The sequence below is a fragment of the Phyllostomus discolor genome, chromosome 2 (assembly GCF_004126475.2).
Source record: "Phyllostomus discolor isolate MPI-MPIP mPhyDis1 chromosome 2, mPhyDis1.pri.v3, whole genome shotgun sequence".
NCBI classification, from domain to species: domain Eukaryota; kingdom Metazoa; phylum Chordata; class Mammalia; order Chiroptera; family Phyllostomidae; genus Phyllostomus; species Phyllostomus discolor.
In genome coordinates, this window is record NC_040904.2 from 17,853,404 (window position 1) to 17,870,013 (window position 16,610).

At 34.8% G+C, this 16,610-nt stretch overlaps 1 long non-coding RNA gene across 1 annotated transcript; it reads left to right on the top strand.

The window, feature by feature from the left end:
• Window positions 1-2,217: 2,217 nt before the first annotated feature.
• LOC118498684 lies at window positions 2,218-16,336 on the top strand. The gene is made up of 3 exons (XR_004901153.1): window positions 2,218-2,367; window positions 4,449-4,453; window positions 16,326-16,336. It is a non-coding gene; the product is annotated as an uncharacterized LOC118498684 (long non-coding RNA).
• Window positions 16,337-16,610: the final 274 nt, after the last annotated feature.

Sequence of the window (16,610 nt, forward strand, 5' to 3'; positions counted from 1 at the left end):
CTGGAGAAAGAACGACCTGGAAGAATTAGAAAGAACAGTGCCAAGAACCCGCACAGCGTGGAAAATCACGTAATTCATGCGGCAACAGGTAGAGTACCAAAAAGCGTGCTATTCTCAGAAGAATCAAAATGTTCCCAAGAAACTTAATTTTACAGTGAATAAAGCTCAAGAATATATTTAAGAATAAAATATCTATCACTAAATAAAATAAAAATCAGTGTCTATAGTTCAGTGAAAAATTATCAGACATTCAACAGGCAAGAAATATTATTCATAATGAGAAAAAATTAAAGACTTGGAACAAACTAAAAAATGTTATGATGTTAAGAATACTGGCAACAATCTAATAACAATTACTATAACTATATAATTTATTATTCAGATAGTAGAAGATACTTCCTATTAATTAGATGCATGGTAGATATAAAAATGGTAAATTAAAATCCTACATATAAAAATTACAAGGTTTAAGATTTTAAAAACCTAGACTAGCTAAGATTACCAGCAGATTAGATAGTGAATAATAAAAGATGAAAGAATTTGATGAAATATCACCAGGAATTATCTAAAATAATGAGATAGAAAAAAGTCTTAAAAATGAACAATGTGACAGTGAATTGTGGGGTAATATCTAAGTAGTCTAATACACAAATAACTGGTCTCCCTGAAGGATAGAAAAGAAAGACACAAAAAAATGCAACAAACAGTTGCCATTTTTTTCTAAATTTGATAAAAATTATAAAGTCCTGTAAATAAAAGGTTTAGTTAAATTTAAGCTAAAGAAACATGAGATGAAGTGCAGTTACAAAATTTTTAAAATGTTAAGAACCATGATAAACAGAGAAGCTGAAAACAGAAAAAAACATATGACTTACAGGAAATAGCGGCCAGAATAATCGTAAATTTTTCATGGGAACAATGAAGGCCAGAAAGTAGTTGCACAACATCTTGTAACTATTCATAGAAAAGATTAGTCACCCCTGAATTCTATGCCCAAGGAATATATTTTAAATTAAGGGAGCAAAATACTTTTTGAAAATTACATTAAAACTTCATGAATTTGTGATTAAAATACATGAACTAATGTTAAAATGTATAGAAGTTGATTCCAGTTAGTAATGTGGAATTAGACAAAGTAATAACACTGGAAATCAAGAATGTGGTTAAGTGAAAAAAAAAATAGATTTATTCACCATTTAAATCTCTCAGAAAGATAATCAAGAGTTTAAAGCAAAAAATAAAATACCTTGTAAGCATCACACACAGAGAGAAGGACAGTGTGGAGCAGCATTCGCACTGGGAGGGAAAAACTTCCATGCACTGTTGTGTGGCATCCATGTTACATACAAAGCAGTATGTCGCTCAAAAGCAGAACGTGATACATTAAAGAGGTTCACTTTAGTACTAAAGCAACCATCAAATTAAAAGGGGTAAGAGTTAAAAAGCTAACAAAGGATATAAAATGAAATCCTATAAAATATTCAGCTAATCCCAAAGGAGGCAGAAAAACTGAGAAGGGAACAAAGAACAATTGGGACAATTATCAAGTTACAGTAATTAGTTCAACCTCACATGTGCCGATAATCACGTAAGAAGGGGAAGGTTCAAGTCAAGGAACAAGTGTATAAAAGACCATGGACAAGGACAACGAGGGCGGCTGAGGATTAAATGTGGGGTGGGGTGGGTAGGGGAGAGCAATGGGAGAGAATGGGGACAACTATAATTGAACAACAACACAAAAAATTAAAACATAAAGTATTTGGTCCAAACTACCTTATTTATAAGTTTTCCAAGAAGCCTTACAGACTTACCTGCTCTCTACTTTTCGTCTTTTAGTTTGCACTTGTGTCTGCTTTCTGCTATGTGACTCAATGTTTCTTTCATTTGTGACTTGTTTCTTTTATTTCTTTGCTTATATTCCTATGAAAATGGTCCCAATTTCTAATTTATCCAAGTCTATCTTTTTTATGTTTTACCTATCAACAAATTAAAACTAAATACTCAAATATATATGTATGTATGTGTGTGGTCTGTACAGGAAGTTTCCAGCATGTGATATGAAAAATAGAAGCATTTATTGAAGAGAAAAAATACAAGAAACAACGCACATAGGACAATGGCACCTCAGTCCCCTTCAAAGTAGGCACCTTGGGGCCTCACACAGTTCTCCATCATGTCTTCCACTGTTCAAAATATGGTCTTGCTTTTGCTGTGATTTTGCCATGCCTTCTCCTGGCATGGAGAACCAAGTAACTTCCATTAGAATGCCTGGACTTTTGTTTCCAAATCATAGCTGTAGAACCACAGTTCATCTCCGCTTATGACCTTCTTGAGAAAACCTGGTTCGTTGGTAGTGGTTTGAATCAAGTCATTAACAACTGCAGCACAATGTTCCTTCTGCTCTGGTAATAGAAGCCACAGAATGAATTTTGCTATGACGTATTTCATGCCAAGAGTCTATGTCAACATCCCAGGCACATAGTTTTTGGTATCCTCAGATCAGCTTCTTGTTTTTACACCATCAGTCTCTGATCTTTGTTGATTGCAGCCCGTACATGTTCAACATTCTCAGGTGTTCTGCTTGTTGAAGGCCTTCCAGAACACCAGAACATGGATCACTTTCAACAGATTCTTGACCATCTTTGTGCCGCATTTTTATGTGTGTTGCAATCATTGCATCATCCCTGAAAACCTTCTGAATCATCTGAATAGTTTCCATGGAGGAATGTTCAAGCTGAACACAAAATTGGATGCAGATTTGTTGTTCTGCTCTCCCAGACATTTTGAATATGACAACCACACAGTACACATGTTCACTCAATGATGTCTTCTGCCCCCACTGACTAGTACAGTGAAGTCGTCATTGTTCACACGTTCACATTCCAGTAAACTCTCCTTGGCTGCCAGGTTACAGCAATGTTGCACAAATCATTCTCATTAAATTAATAATGGCTGTACTTTATCTGGACAGATCATATATTTAAATTTTTTTGAAATGTTGTGAGCCTCTGGGGAAGGAGAGAACAGTTATGTGAATCTCTCAAGTTTATAGTTGGTGCTAGGATGAACAAGTTGATTAAAACAATTCTAAAATTTTAGTAATATAAGAACTTGACCTGATAATACAAATGAATAAAATTTAGAAAGTGAAATATACATGAAATATTAGCTTAAATAAAGATTTTTCATCGAGGTGTGAGAACAATAAGTTGGAGGAATACGGCAAGTGGGAGAATGAATCATATGAGATGTAAAGTCTTGGCTACAGAAAAATCTCCAAAGAAGAAGAGTACATAAATTGATAGAGTCAAACAGTATCAAAATGAAAATGAAATATATATTTACAGATTGTATATCAAATAGGATCATCCAATTTCATTCAAATCTGTCATTACTCTCAAATGAAGATTTATTTTCCATTTCACTTAAGATGAATGCAGGAATCAGTTTAAATAGGAAGTCAATAAAGCATCATTCTTGACTGTCCAAATAACATGAGACTTATTTAGATATTATTCTTTCCTGTCAAGAAGTTCTTGGTATCTCACTTCAAATAGAAAATGGTTGTCTCTATTATGATTGCGGAGAGTTTTTTGTTCATTTCATTGTTTTCAGGGTCATGTAGGAAGCATTCTCATCTAAACCACAGGGCTTGAGTATTTCTTGGCTGGAACAAGGAATTTCCACAATCAAAAATTCCACTTAAAAACCAATACAGGCACACACCATGTGATCACATTATGTTCGACAGCTTACAATATAATATTAATATTCTCTTAAAAAAAACTGTGATCAAAAAACTTTTAACTCCAAAGGCACAGCAGAAGTATTCCAAATGTTTTGACTAACATAAAAATGCATGTTCAATAGATTTGTAATTAAAAAGGTAGACAAAAGGGGCCATGAATAAAGATGCCTTTTGACACGCTTTAATATTAGTTATTGCATACACGCTGTGTTATAGCAAGCATAAAAGGTTACATCTAGATTTAATATGATTTTAGAAGTCAAAGACACATGTTTCTCTATGCAGATTACAACAAGAATAAAATGCTAATTAGAAAAACAAATATGTTATTTATATAGCATGAGAAAGAGTAGAAGGGTTTTGACTTAATTATTAAACTTTGTTTTAATTTTATCCTAATTTTTATAATTTTACATGTTAAGAGATAGTAGTTTCAAGTGACGATAATAGTTTGAAATGGGATAGTCAGTACCTGGAAATGAATTTATAGCAGAGAATTAGATGTTTATAGTTTAGCTTATTACACCAAATATATGTTTCACATATTTTTTACTAGTGAGCAGTATTCTCCTTTGATAATAAAAAAACAATCTTTATGCAATTTTTCTAGTCCATTTACTCTGAGAGAGAAATTTCTTAGCCTGGCAATTTATAATTTATTTTATTATTTTTAAGGTTAAATGTATGAGTATTTACAGAGGTTGTGTGCTGTGTGTGGAGTTATTTAATTTAAGCCCATAAATTAGTGGCTTAATAATCAATATCTACCTAATGCACTGCTTAAATTGTACATATTTCATTAATTTTGCATTAGTTCAGCTCTGTTGGTGTTCCTCACCAGTATGGAACATGACATCGTCCTGGTTAATGAATGAATGATTTATTGCTAAGATAGTTTATGAAGAAAACACTTGATTTCCAATTTTCCAGGTTGTAAAAAGATGAAATAACATTGATATCACTTACTTATGAATCCATATATATTCCTTGATTCTCCTGTAATATGTTTGTAAAGCTATCATCCTCCCTACTCAGATTTCGTTTTCCCCCATTTTCTGTAAATTTAACCAACCCATTATGCTTTTGACCAACTAGTTCTTTGTGTCTTCAGGAAACTTCTCCAAAATTTTTCTCTTTTGTTGTCTATAAATTGAATTTCTACTTTTTCTCATCCACCTTAGCCAATAATTTTTGTCCAAATATGTGAGATTTGCCAGACTACATTCTGAACCTTTCCTAGCATCTTTCATTCTCAAAGCTGATAGTGCTGGAGGTTATGAGGGTGGCCTCTGCAAAAGAAAGTTCCTAAGTTTGAACCCTGTCCCCATCATTTCCTAATTGTGATCTTGCAAAGATTACTTAAATTCACTGTTTTTACTGAAAATGGTGAGAATAACAATATCTAATTTATAGGATTTGTAGATGGCATGAAAATAAAAACCAATATTAATTTGTTTGTAAATCAAGTCTAGTTTCAATAAACTTGGCTTTTTTTCATTCAAACTTCCATTTATACCTCAACCTTTTTCCATGCATTATTCTGCATTATTAATAATGCAGAAGGCTTATTGCCTTCTGCATTATTATGTTAATGAGATTGTTTTGATGAAATCCCTTATTCTGTATAAAGAACTGGAAAATTTGAATAATCTTCCTTCACTATCATTTAACATTGCATAGAAAAGGCTTATTGAAAGTTATCACCCTTAACATTATTCTATCCAGCAAAGCTTTCATTTAGAATGGAAGGGCAGATAAAGTGCTCCTCAGATAAGGTCAAGTTAAAGGAGTTTATCATCACCAAGCCCTCATTTTATGAAATGTTAAAGGGACTTATCAAAGAAAAAGAAGATTAAAAAAAAACATATAGTAAAATGACAGCAAACTCACAATTATTAACAACCACACCTAAAACAAAACCAAAAGAAACTAAGCAAACTAGAACAGTAGCAGAACCACAGAAATGGAGATCACATGGAGGGTTAGCAACAAGGGAGTGGGAGGAGGAGAGAAGAGGAAAAGGTACAGAGAATAAGTAGCATAGATGGTAGGTAGAAAATCGATAGGGGGAGGGCAAGAATAGTATGGGAAACGTGGAAGCTAAGGAACTTACGACACATGGACATGAACTAAAGGTGGGGAATGTGGGTGGGAGAGGGTGTGCAGGGTGGAGGGGAATGATGGAGGGTAATGGTGTTACCGAACAACAAGGGGGAGCCTGGGACGATATACTATTACCCGAAAGGAATCCCCCAGGTTTGTTATGTCCACCTCCAGAGGAAAGAGGTCTCTCAATGCCAGAGATTCGTGAAAAGGAAAGGAAATGTTTATTTAATGCTGTACAAACTTAAAGTAGTGACCTAATGTCTTCATCAAAATCCCAAAGTCCTTTAAAATACTCACAAACACACACAGTCCTTCCTTCCCCCTTTGCCCAGTCTGGGGTACCATATCTCAGGAAAAGAAATAGAAGTCCATGGCTCAGGCAGCCCCCAGTTCTTCCCAGTAATCTGTCTCAGCTGGTAGGCCTCCCTCGGTTCCTGGTACCCTCAGCTGTGTTGCCGGCATCTCTGTTAAAGCTGGGTGGTGGTTCCCCCTCCTAAAGCTGCGGGGGTCCCCACTCTGGCAAAGCCACGTGATTCTCTCTGTACTGCCCCAGTCGTGTGGTCCTCTCTGCACAAGGGCTGCAGAGTCCCCACTCTGGCAAAGCCATGTGGTTCTCCCTCCTCAGTGGCTGCAAGGAGAGGGGGTCACTACTCTGCCAAAGCCGAGTGGCGATTCTCTGCTAAAGCCACATGGTGATTCTCTCCCACAGGGCTGAGGGAGTTCCCACTCCGCTAAACACTGACTGGTTCTCTACACTACCCCAGCCACGTGGTTCTCTCTGCACAATGGCTGCGGGAGTCTCCACTCTGCCAAAACCACATGGTTCTCCCTCCACTGGCTGCCACAGCTCGGTTTAAATCCCGGAGCCAGTTCTCCTCTGCAGCCCCATTTCTGACTCCTCCTACAATTGGCTACACTTGCCAGCACTCCCATATCCTTCCAGCTTTATTGGGCTGCCATCGTGAGTCTGGGTAGGTGTGGCCCCATGTCATGGAGCCAATCTTCTCCAAGCTCCCATGAAGGCACTGTAACTCAGGGGAACTGCCCCCCAGTTAAGCCTTGGTGGGGAAGTTACTTCCATTCCCCTGGCTCAGAGCATGGCCACAGATATTTAACATATCTATGTAACCAGTTAAAGGTTATAGATATGCTAAATGACCACACCAGAGGTTAGCTGCAAAGCTGTTGCTATCCAAAACAGCTCTCAATGGCCCTGCTCCGTATGTCCCTTCCCCCAGCCCACACCTGTGTGGGGGAGGGGTGAGGGCATCTTAATATTTCCTGGACACCCTGAGTTCTGGACCCCATTCCAAATCCCTATTTGGGGCCCCCCTCTTGGCTGCACCTTGTAACAATGGTAATAGCATAAGCTGTAATAGCATAATCAATACAATATATTTAAAAAATAAAAATAAAAATTTTCTCAATCAAAACAAAAAAAGAAACATAAATGCTAGGTACAAAATAGATGGGGGAGGTTAATAGCATAGGAAGTGAAGAAGCCAAAGAATTTAAATCTATGACCTATGGACATGAACTAAGGGGGGGATGTGGGTGGGAGTGGGGGTGCAGGGCAAAGGGGAATAAAGGGGGGAATGGGACAACTGTAATAGCATAATCAATAAATTAATTAAAAGATAAAGTTATCACCCTTTGTCATTGCAATTCTATCCCCTGTCATATATTTTGTGGAAATAATCAGATAAGTGGGAACATTAAAAGGATGTGTTTATCAGAGAAATGTTTATGACCCACAAATTGCCAATCAAAACTTTTCATATTTTTACAATGATAAAAAGTAAAGTCCAATAATAGTAAAGTGATTAAATAAATTATCGTATAGGCATATGAGGGCCCCCCCCAAAAATGGAATTATTTTCTGGAGAGCCTGCCCCTTGCAGTACAGGCTCCCTCCTCCAGGTGAGTGTTCTAGGATCCCATCTGTATCAGTGTACCAGCTAGAGCTGTTCAGTGGCTGTTTTTGAATACTCCACAGGTTTGCCTATTTCACGATAGCTAATTGAAGAGCACGCCAACCCACACCACACCCAGCATTCAGCAGTTTCTGACCAAAAATGACATGACCCCCATTCTCCACCTTTTCTAGTCACCTGATTTTGCCCCAAGCAACTTTTTTTTGTTTGTTTCCCAGATTAAAAAAAAAAAAAAAAGTCCCCAAAGGCGAATGCTTTGCTGATGTGGAAGAGGTGAAACAAAAAATGTCAGAGGCACTAAAAGGCACAACAATAAACAAGTTCAAAAACTGTTTTGAGCAGTGGAAAAAATGTCTCAATAGCTGTAGTACATCAAATGGAGAGTACTTTGAAGGTGACTGAAGTTTAAACACAGGAGAACCAATACACATTTTTATAAATAAATTCTGGTTTTTGGCCCCCCCTTTGTTAGAAGAGAAATATAAAGAATAGCATTGTAGATGCGTATCTGTCAATGTAGAAATACATTTATGAGTTTTTCCTCACAGAAATTACATAGGCTTTGGGGCCAGATGGCTTGTGTTCAAATCCTGACTCACTCAATTCATACTTCTATGAACTTGGACAAATAATTAATACCCCTGATCCTTTTTCCCAATTTGATATGAAAATATTAGACCTTTTCTAACAGTTTTTATAAAAATTAAAAAGATCATCCACTTGACTTATTTATTTACAATTTAGCACATATAAAAGACTTTTTATGAAAAATGTTATTCTCTTTATCTTCCAGTGCTGCATACTTTTTAAAGACCCCTGTGCTTGATCCTCATCTTTTCAAAATGATCATCCTAAATTGAAAAAAAATCTTATGAGTGTATTATTTCTATCTCCAACATCATAATCTCATCCAAGCTTTAAAACCATGTTTCATCTGCCTATAATATATCGCTACTTGAATATCACAGAGCTCAGACTCAGAAATTCCACACAGCTCCTCATAATCTTTCCTCTCAAATTGATCTCTTCTGGAATCCTTCTATTCATTATTACATTTCTATCTAGAAAGATTTTTTAATGTTAAACTGTGATTTTGCTTTAATAAATGCATCTCCCTAACCTTTTATATCAATTTGATTGCCATCTTCTGCAGACTGGATTGCATTTCCCACGGAAGTCATGCTTGAGCCCTAAGCCCTAATGTGTCTGAATTCTCACTGACAAGGCCTTTGAGAGGCAATTAGGTTTATATGAAATCATGAGGGTGGGGCCTGTATGATGGAGTCAGTGGCTTTATACAAAGAGAAAGAAACATATTGCTATCTCTGTCATGTGAAGACCGTGAGAAGGCAGCAATCCAAGAAGAGGGCTCTCCCCAGGAACCTAAATGGCCAGCAGATTGATCTTGGATTTGCCAGTCTCCCACATGCCTGCTGTTTCAGCCACCCAGTCTATGGTATTTTGTTATAGCAGCTTGAGCAGAATAGGATACCATGCAACCCACTTACAGCAGATTAATTCAGCATCTCTGCATGGTAATCTACTATCACCACAATCTATCTCCTCACTGTTTGCTCTATCATCTGAATCATCCCATTACAGTATCTGCCAAATCTTACTTCCAGAAAATAATTTGATCACATGATTCCTCTGAAAAATCTGAAGACAAATTTCTGTTAGCTTCTTGTTATCTACATTAAAAACTAACCTCCTTACTTTAATATTAAGTGTGGAAGTAGCTTTAGCAGTGCCTAGGAGATCATTAAAACATTATGGCTATTGTGCTGGTTAGTTACCCCTTCTTTACTCAGTAAAAACAATGTAGCAGACATTGTTGGTTCCCCAACACAATTCTCTTTGATGGCCCATGTGCTCAGTCCCCAGCAGCTGTACACCTGTGCCTTCGATGGTGACTATCCCTTGGCTAAGTAGGAGCCTTCTGTCTACTCTGCAGCCTGAAGACCCATCTCCCTTAGAGAAATGACCTCTACCAAGGACCCATTAACACTAGGGCAGGAAATGTCCCATTTCCTCAGTGTGGATTAACTCTGTGCTTCAGTCTTCCCCTTTGGGTGAGAGTGAAGATAGTCTCCAGTTGATAACCAGCTTATCTTTATTCCCTAGCTGTACCTTGCTTCCTTTACTCCTCTTTACCTGATACTATCCCCCTAAACATCACTTGGTCAAGAATTCATGTCTTAGGCTTTGAGTCCTGGCTGGCTCTGTATTGTATCAGCGGTTCAGGAAGGTGGCTGTGCTGATTGTGGCTGAACTCTCCCGCATTTGGGGTGGAGTGTTTGTCAGCTGCCCCCAGGTGGCCCCACTCTCCCAAGTGTGGTCTCTCATCTTTCTAATAGCCTAACCTAGACATAGTCTCAGTAGATCATGAAGAGACAAGAGAAAGCAGAAATCCAAAAGGCCTCTTGAAGTCTTTTAACTCACTCTCCATCACCTCTGACACAACTAGTTAGAGAAAGCAAGTTACAGGTCAGTCTCTACTTTATCTCTGATCATAAAGCAGGTGAGTTTTGATGTCTAGAACTTTTATGTCTTCATTCAGCTTATTTTTTTCAAGAATGCTTCAATAAGAGTGAAAAAGTGACAAATGGAGGGGAATCTTATCTTCTTAGAGAAGAAATGAAGAGTTTGGTGAATTTTTGCATGCTTACCCTTCTTACTACATTGGGTAACTTTTTCTCAGAGAACAGAACTATTAATTAGGGCAGTGAGTTTATTTTTTTCCTTACCCAAACATTCAGTGCCCATTCTACTGAGCACTGTAGATTTAAATTCCAATTAATTTTCCCTTGCATATTACTTTCTCCATTTCTTTTGAATTCACATCTAGTTTACTTCTCTTTTTTTTTTTTAGAAAGATGCCTCATTCATTTTAGTGTCAAACTTTTCAAAGCTATATTACAAATCCCACTCCCATCAGTCCAGGCTCCATTACAGGTATATTTTGAAGTAGGTCCTTTTAAGTTCAATATCATATTAACTGACAATGTAGAGGCAGGAGTAATTAGAGCATGAAATACATACTGCAGGTCACCTTACATCTCCAGTGTAAATCACAATTCAAAACACTAACTCAGGCACATTTTGACAAGGAGCCCTCAGCTAATTTTCTTATCTTTGGAGCAACTTTTCTTTAGTTTATTAGTAGAAGTAAATATTGGAAATGTATAAACAGTAAAAGCCCATTTGGGCATACATATGCCTTTTTTGTCTTTAATGTGGAAATTTGCTCTCTGATCTACACAATACTTTATGGAAAACTCTCTTTGATGTAGGTTCTTTGGTTATATTCTGAATACAGGCAAGGAAGAATCATGCTCACTTAATTTTTATATCTGAAATAGAATTTGGAAAACCCTGAGGCTAAAGTCAAGTTAGTTTTTTTATGTCTACAATTTTTCTTACTAAATAGGAGAGCTCTTTCTCTGATACTTCTTTTAGAGGGAAATAATGATCACCCAAAACTCATGTAAATGACTGACACAGTAATAGCTCTGCCCCAAATCCCAAATTCTTATGCTTATATGTAAAAAATGAAAAGAATATACAAACGTATTCCACAGAATGATGTAAAGTTTATGGAACAATACTTTTGAAAATTCTTAGTTCTAGCAGATAAAAAACTCAATTTGCTTTTACTCCAAATATTAATGGAAATATAATTTATAGAAGACTGAATTTGCCAATTAAGAGTTGGATCACATAGCCACTGCATACATTATTATGATAGAAAAAGAGATCTTCTTTCTGAGTACAGATGTGTATTTTAATTTTTATTTGTGATTTAGTAAAAACAACATAGGTTTCAGAGTTAAACAAATTGAGATTTTATTTCTTAGATGAACTATTTATCGGCGGGGTGCTTTCACAAGTTATTTAACCTACTTGATGTTCCATTTCTCCTGAAAATGTTGACATTCATACCCACTTGAGATATCATCGTGGGGCATAGAAGAATCTATATAACACATATAGCTTAATCTTTGACATAAAATGTGCACTGTATTGCTGTTATTACTGTGGTTATTATTTTACTAATATTATGAAGAAAGCAGCTCAATATAACATCTCTTAATATTAATTTGATACATACCTCTTATAGCTTATCTAAAAAGCTATAAGAAAATAGTTTATAACTTCTTCCATGTTTAAGGAAATCAATGACAGCACTGTTAAGAGAAAAAAGATTTCTCTCCAGCAAAGAGTTAGTTACATATTCCAAAAATCTTTGCCTCTTAAGCAACAATCATTTATTAAATGTCAAAGTAGTATTGGTTTGATTTTCTAAACTGAAATGAACTTTGCCCAGTTAAACAAATTGGTACTAATGTTTATTAAACTCTATCCTAAAAATTTTAGTTAATTCGAGTGACTAACACAATCAAAATAAAGAGAAAATGCAGGTCAGTGTATGTTGATGAATTAAATGTGGCATTTTTTTGATCCTTTTAAACCAGTTTGAGAAAAACAAAATCCAGAATTCACTCTAACACTGCCCCTTATGCAAAATGGAAGTTTCCAAGATTTATGATAGTCTTTAAAAGTAAAATTGGAAAACACTTTATAATAAAAATATTTTATTGGGAAAATAATTTTTAAAAAGTAATAATATATTATGCTTATATACTGCTTTACACAATGCACCTCTCTTCTATGTAAATAACCAGGACAGCATTATTGCAAGGTCATTGTAATTGTACTTTGCCAATAAAAACATATATTAATTAGAATATTAATTTCTGGAAGAACAGAATAAACCCAGTTACTATGATTTTATTGCCTGTATATATTTTCATAAAATTTTATAATTATAATACAAGTGTCATAGGAAAAAGTAGTTTTTTATAAAAAGTATAAGGACAGAAATATTACTCGAGAAATAAAATGTATAAAAGCAACTTGGTCAATCATAATCCATGATATATTTCCCATTTTTACTATATGAGGACATATTCAAGACTTTTACAAGACATTTTTATCATTACTTCAAAATGTTGTTTACTTCTTGAGATTTGAATTATATCCCCTGAAATATATAAAACTCATAATATTTTACAAATTTGAAAGTGATTGGAAGATGCTACCTATAGCAATTTTAATATCTAGGCAGACATACTAACTTATTGGTCTTTATTAAGTAAACTTTTTCTTTATGAATCATCTTCAAATGTCTTGAAAATGTCCATAATTAAAGTAGACTTTTGAGGGGCATTCAGATGATCCATAGCTAATAAAGCTATCTATTAGGAAAGACATGATCTGAACCTGGAAAATAAACAGGAGGATGCTATTTGGGTCTTCCTTCAATGTCATGTTGCACTATTAATAAGGCCATCCAAGAATCACTTGATAATCTAGAAGGGCAGGTATTTTCACGCTAACTGATGGGTGCTCAGACATTGGAGAATTATGGGCTTACATGTAGCTGTTTGCCCATTAGAAAAGATATCACCAAACTCATGATTTTATTGCCTTTTAAGATATGAACCAGTGTTATAGCTAACTCGTGATTTTATTGCCTTTTAAGATATGAACCAGTGTTATAGCTAATCTAGTAATCTTATTCTAATATTGTACTTAAATGTCTTTCCAAATAGACTATACAAACACATATTCCTCAAATGTTTTTGGAATTAGCCTTCCCATATCACTGGCCACTTCGTTAGTTAATGAGTTGAATAAAATCTATGACATATATTCATTCTCGATTTATTTGAGAATCATATTTTCAAATTTTAAAAAAATCAAATAGCAATAACAAAAATTAAATAATTACAATAACTTTTATTAAAATTGATTATTAAAATTTAAAAATTAGGTTATTTCATCCTTTTAAACTTAAAGCACTGATGTGAAGTAGAAACTAGTCTCATTGCTTTTAGTTTCTTTTGTTTAAGCCAACATTGCCTTTAAGATAAGCTGAAGTGTCATTTTTGGTTACTATTACTTACTATATGAAGCATTTCCTAATGTCACTAGTCATCATTCTTATTGTATGTGTCTGTTTACGAAATACCCACTTTACTATTTCTTACAGTTCAGAACAAAAGAAACCCGAAGATCTCTGATTAGAGGAACCTGACTGCCTCCGGGACATGAAGAGGAAGCGTGGCCGTGAATGTCAAGTGCTGCCGGCTACAGCTCTTTGGAGCGGTTATTTCCTGCCCTGTCAGGTAAATTTAACAAGGAGGAAAAGTTATAGCCTAACCTGAGGTTCTCCTTGTAAAGGACGTTCACTTGTAAGGCCATTTGACTGCACTTAGTTCATTGAAGAGCCATTCTTTGACTCCATGACAAGATGGACAGAATGAAACGATGCATTCAGAAGGCACAACACCGTCAGACACATGGGGCAACTCCTCTTTAATTATTCAGGCAAATCCCACCAGTAAAGTCTTTATATTTCTTGAATCCAGGAAAAAAAACAAACAAACAGTGATCTAGAGAAGGAAAAACAAATACTTATGTATTAACATTTAATTGAAAAAAATAGAATTTATTTACAAGTTTACAAATTATATAATGCATCTGCTAATAATATGATATTGTAATATAGCATTTTACTGGTGCAGAAAGACCATCAATAATTTATAACAAAAACGCAGCCTCCAACCTGTGCACAGGTATTTCCATTCTTTACAATCCTGACCTTGAAGCAGATAGTGAGTTTAAATGCAGCTTTGCAATTACTAAGTAATGTAGTAACTATAGGAAGGGAATACAGTTGCATCGATAATTTCCTTAGGATCCTTTTATAAGAAAGAGATTAGGACCTGGGAAGGTGCAATTACACTTACAAATGCTGACCAACAGAAAGGTGGGAACCATAGAGCAGTGGTTCATTTGGACATTTAGGTGTTTATTTTTATATGAACTAATTCCAGAAATGAGGAACATTTCAAACGGATATAGACTTTACAAATAAGTTATATGTAAACAAGGACATTAAATCTTCATAAAAATAAAAACAGAGAGAAAAAGAATAAGAAGTAGTATGAGGCTTCAGTACTCACGCCAGTGTGTGTCTATATATCATAAGCTCTAACATAAACTGAAAACTGCCATGAATTACATGGTGCGGAACATGCTCGGGGCAAAGCAAATCAACTGCTGAAGAGCAAGATGGTTATTTCTGGAACTGAAATTCTAGGGAAATCTCTTCAATTGGCCCAATCTCAGAGGTCCACAGAGAGGAGCTGATGCAGTTAAAAACAGCCTGAACAGGATTCATCCAGTAAAAATAAATTTTCTCTCTTGTAGCCCATATTCCCTCAAAATGAAACTCAATATCCTCTATCCTGCCCTTGTCTCTAGCTCTAAGCTCAGTTCCTTTACATGTAAATGATCATAATAATAACAACTACATTGAAATACTATAGAGAGTCTTAAAGGAGGTAACATATGTAAAACTCTTGGTAGCAGAGCTGACAAATACTAAGCATTGAAATTACTACATATTGTTTTATTAGAGGTTATATCAGATAGAAAACAAAGAAAATTTTTCTAATTTTGATAGTCCATCAACCTTTTTTGTTTTTATTTTTAGAATCTAACTCATTTGTTACAATTTTTCTACACCTGTTCTTTGTAGTATTTTTCAATAGCAATTAATTGGAGCATAAACTTGCTGGATCTTTAACAATACCTTTCCAAACACCTGTCATAATCACAGCTGTTATGTAGTAATAATGAAAATGATGAAGAAAAACACTAAGGATTAAATAACTTATTTTTTTTCAATTTTTTGCAAATTCTTAACATTTATTAGAGTTAAGTGAAAAATGACGAATGTTGAAAATGGTGTCGGATGCATCAGCTGCTTGAGATGATCTATTTTCTTTAAAATACCCTCAAACATATTATATACTATATTTAAATAGTGAAGTTATATGAACCTTCTCTCTATTGCATAAAGAGTTTCCACTGTTCAAATAGAATTAGTTATGCAATGGATAACAGATTTTTATTGATAAACATGAACTTACTAGCTCTTAGGTCATAAGGCTGATGAGTAATAGCAGCCCAAAGAAAAAAGAATTCAAAGATTCTGACAAAGGGGATGGACATAAGAGAGAGTAAGTATGTCTTCACAATCATTATAAAAGAAGAAAGAACACCTACTTACATGTATCTTCAAAACTTGAATATATAAAGTCATATAATGTACACACACAAATGATATTTTCAAGATGGAATACAAAATATGTACAAAATTTCTTGAAACTAATTTAAGCACAGGACACTTTTTTCCAAATATAAACTAAGTCTTCTGAACATTTTAAAAACTGTTAGAAATGCTACTTAAAGTGAAAAAATGCCAGTGGAAGGAAGAATGAGGTAAATGTTTTTTGGACATTTATGTATATCCTTGCAATTACAAAAAAAAATTATGTATATCCTTGTAATTACAAAGGGCTAAGGGTTTTTTTAACCAGCTATTAAAGCAAATTTATTGATTGCATTACTCAATAAATATTTGACATATATATTATTTTAAACTCTTCCTCTAATTCTACTAGTCATTTTCAATGCATCTGGACACTACTGTGGTTTATACAAATAGAGGTATAATGTCCAAATCTAGGTCCAGACAGCATTTTGCTAATATAGAATGTCTCTATCTATTTTATTGATTTACAATCTTAGTTTACTTTACCTTAATATTTTTATTTCACATGCCATTATTCTGAATATGCTTTTTTGTTTCTTTACTGATTGTTTATTTTTAACTTTCAAAAAATCACTCTGTTTTGAGAGTGTTTTTTCTAACTATAACATATCTGTTAGATCTTAATCCACCATGA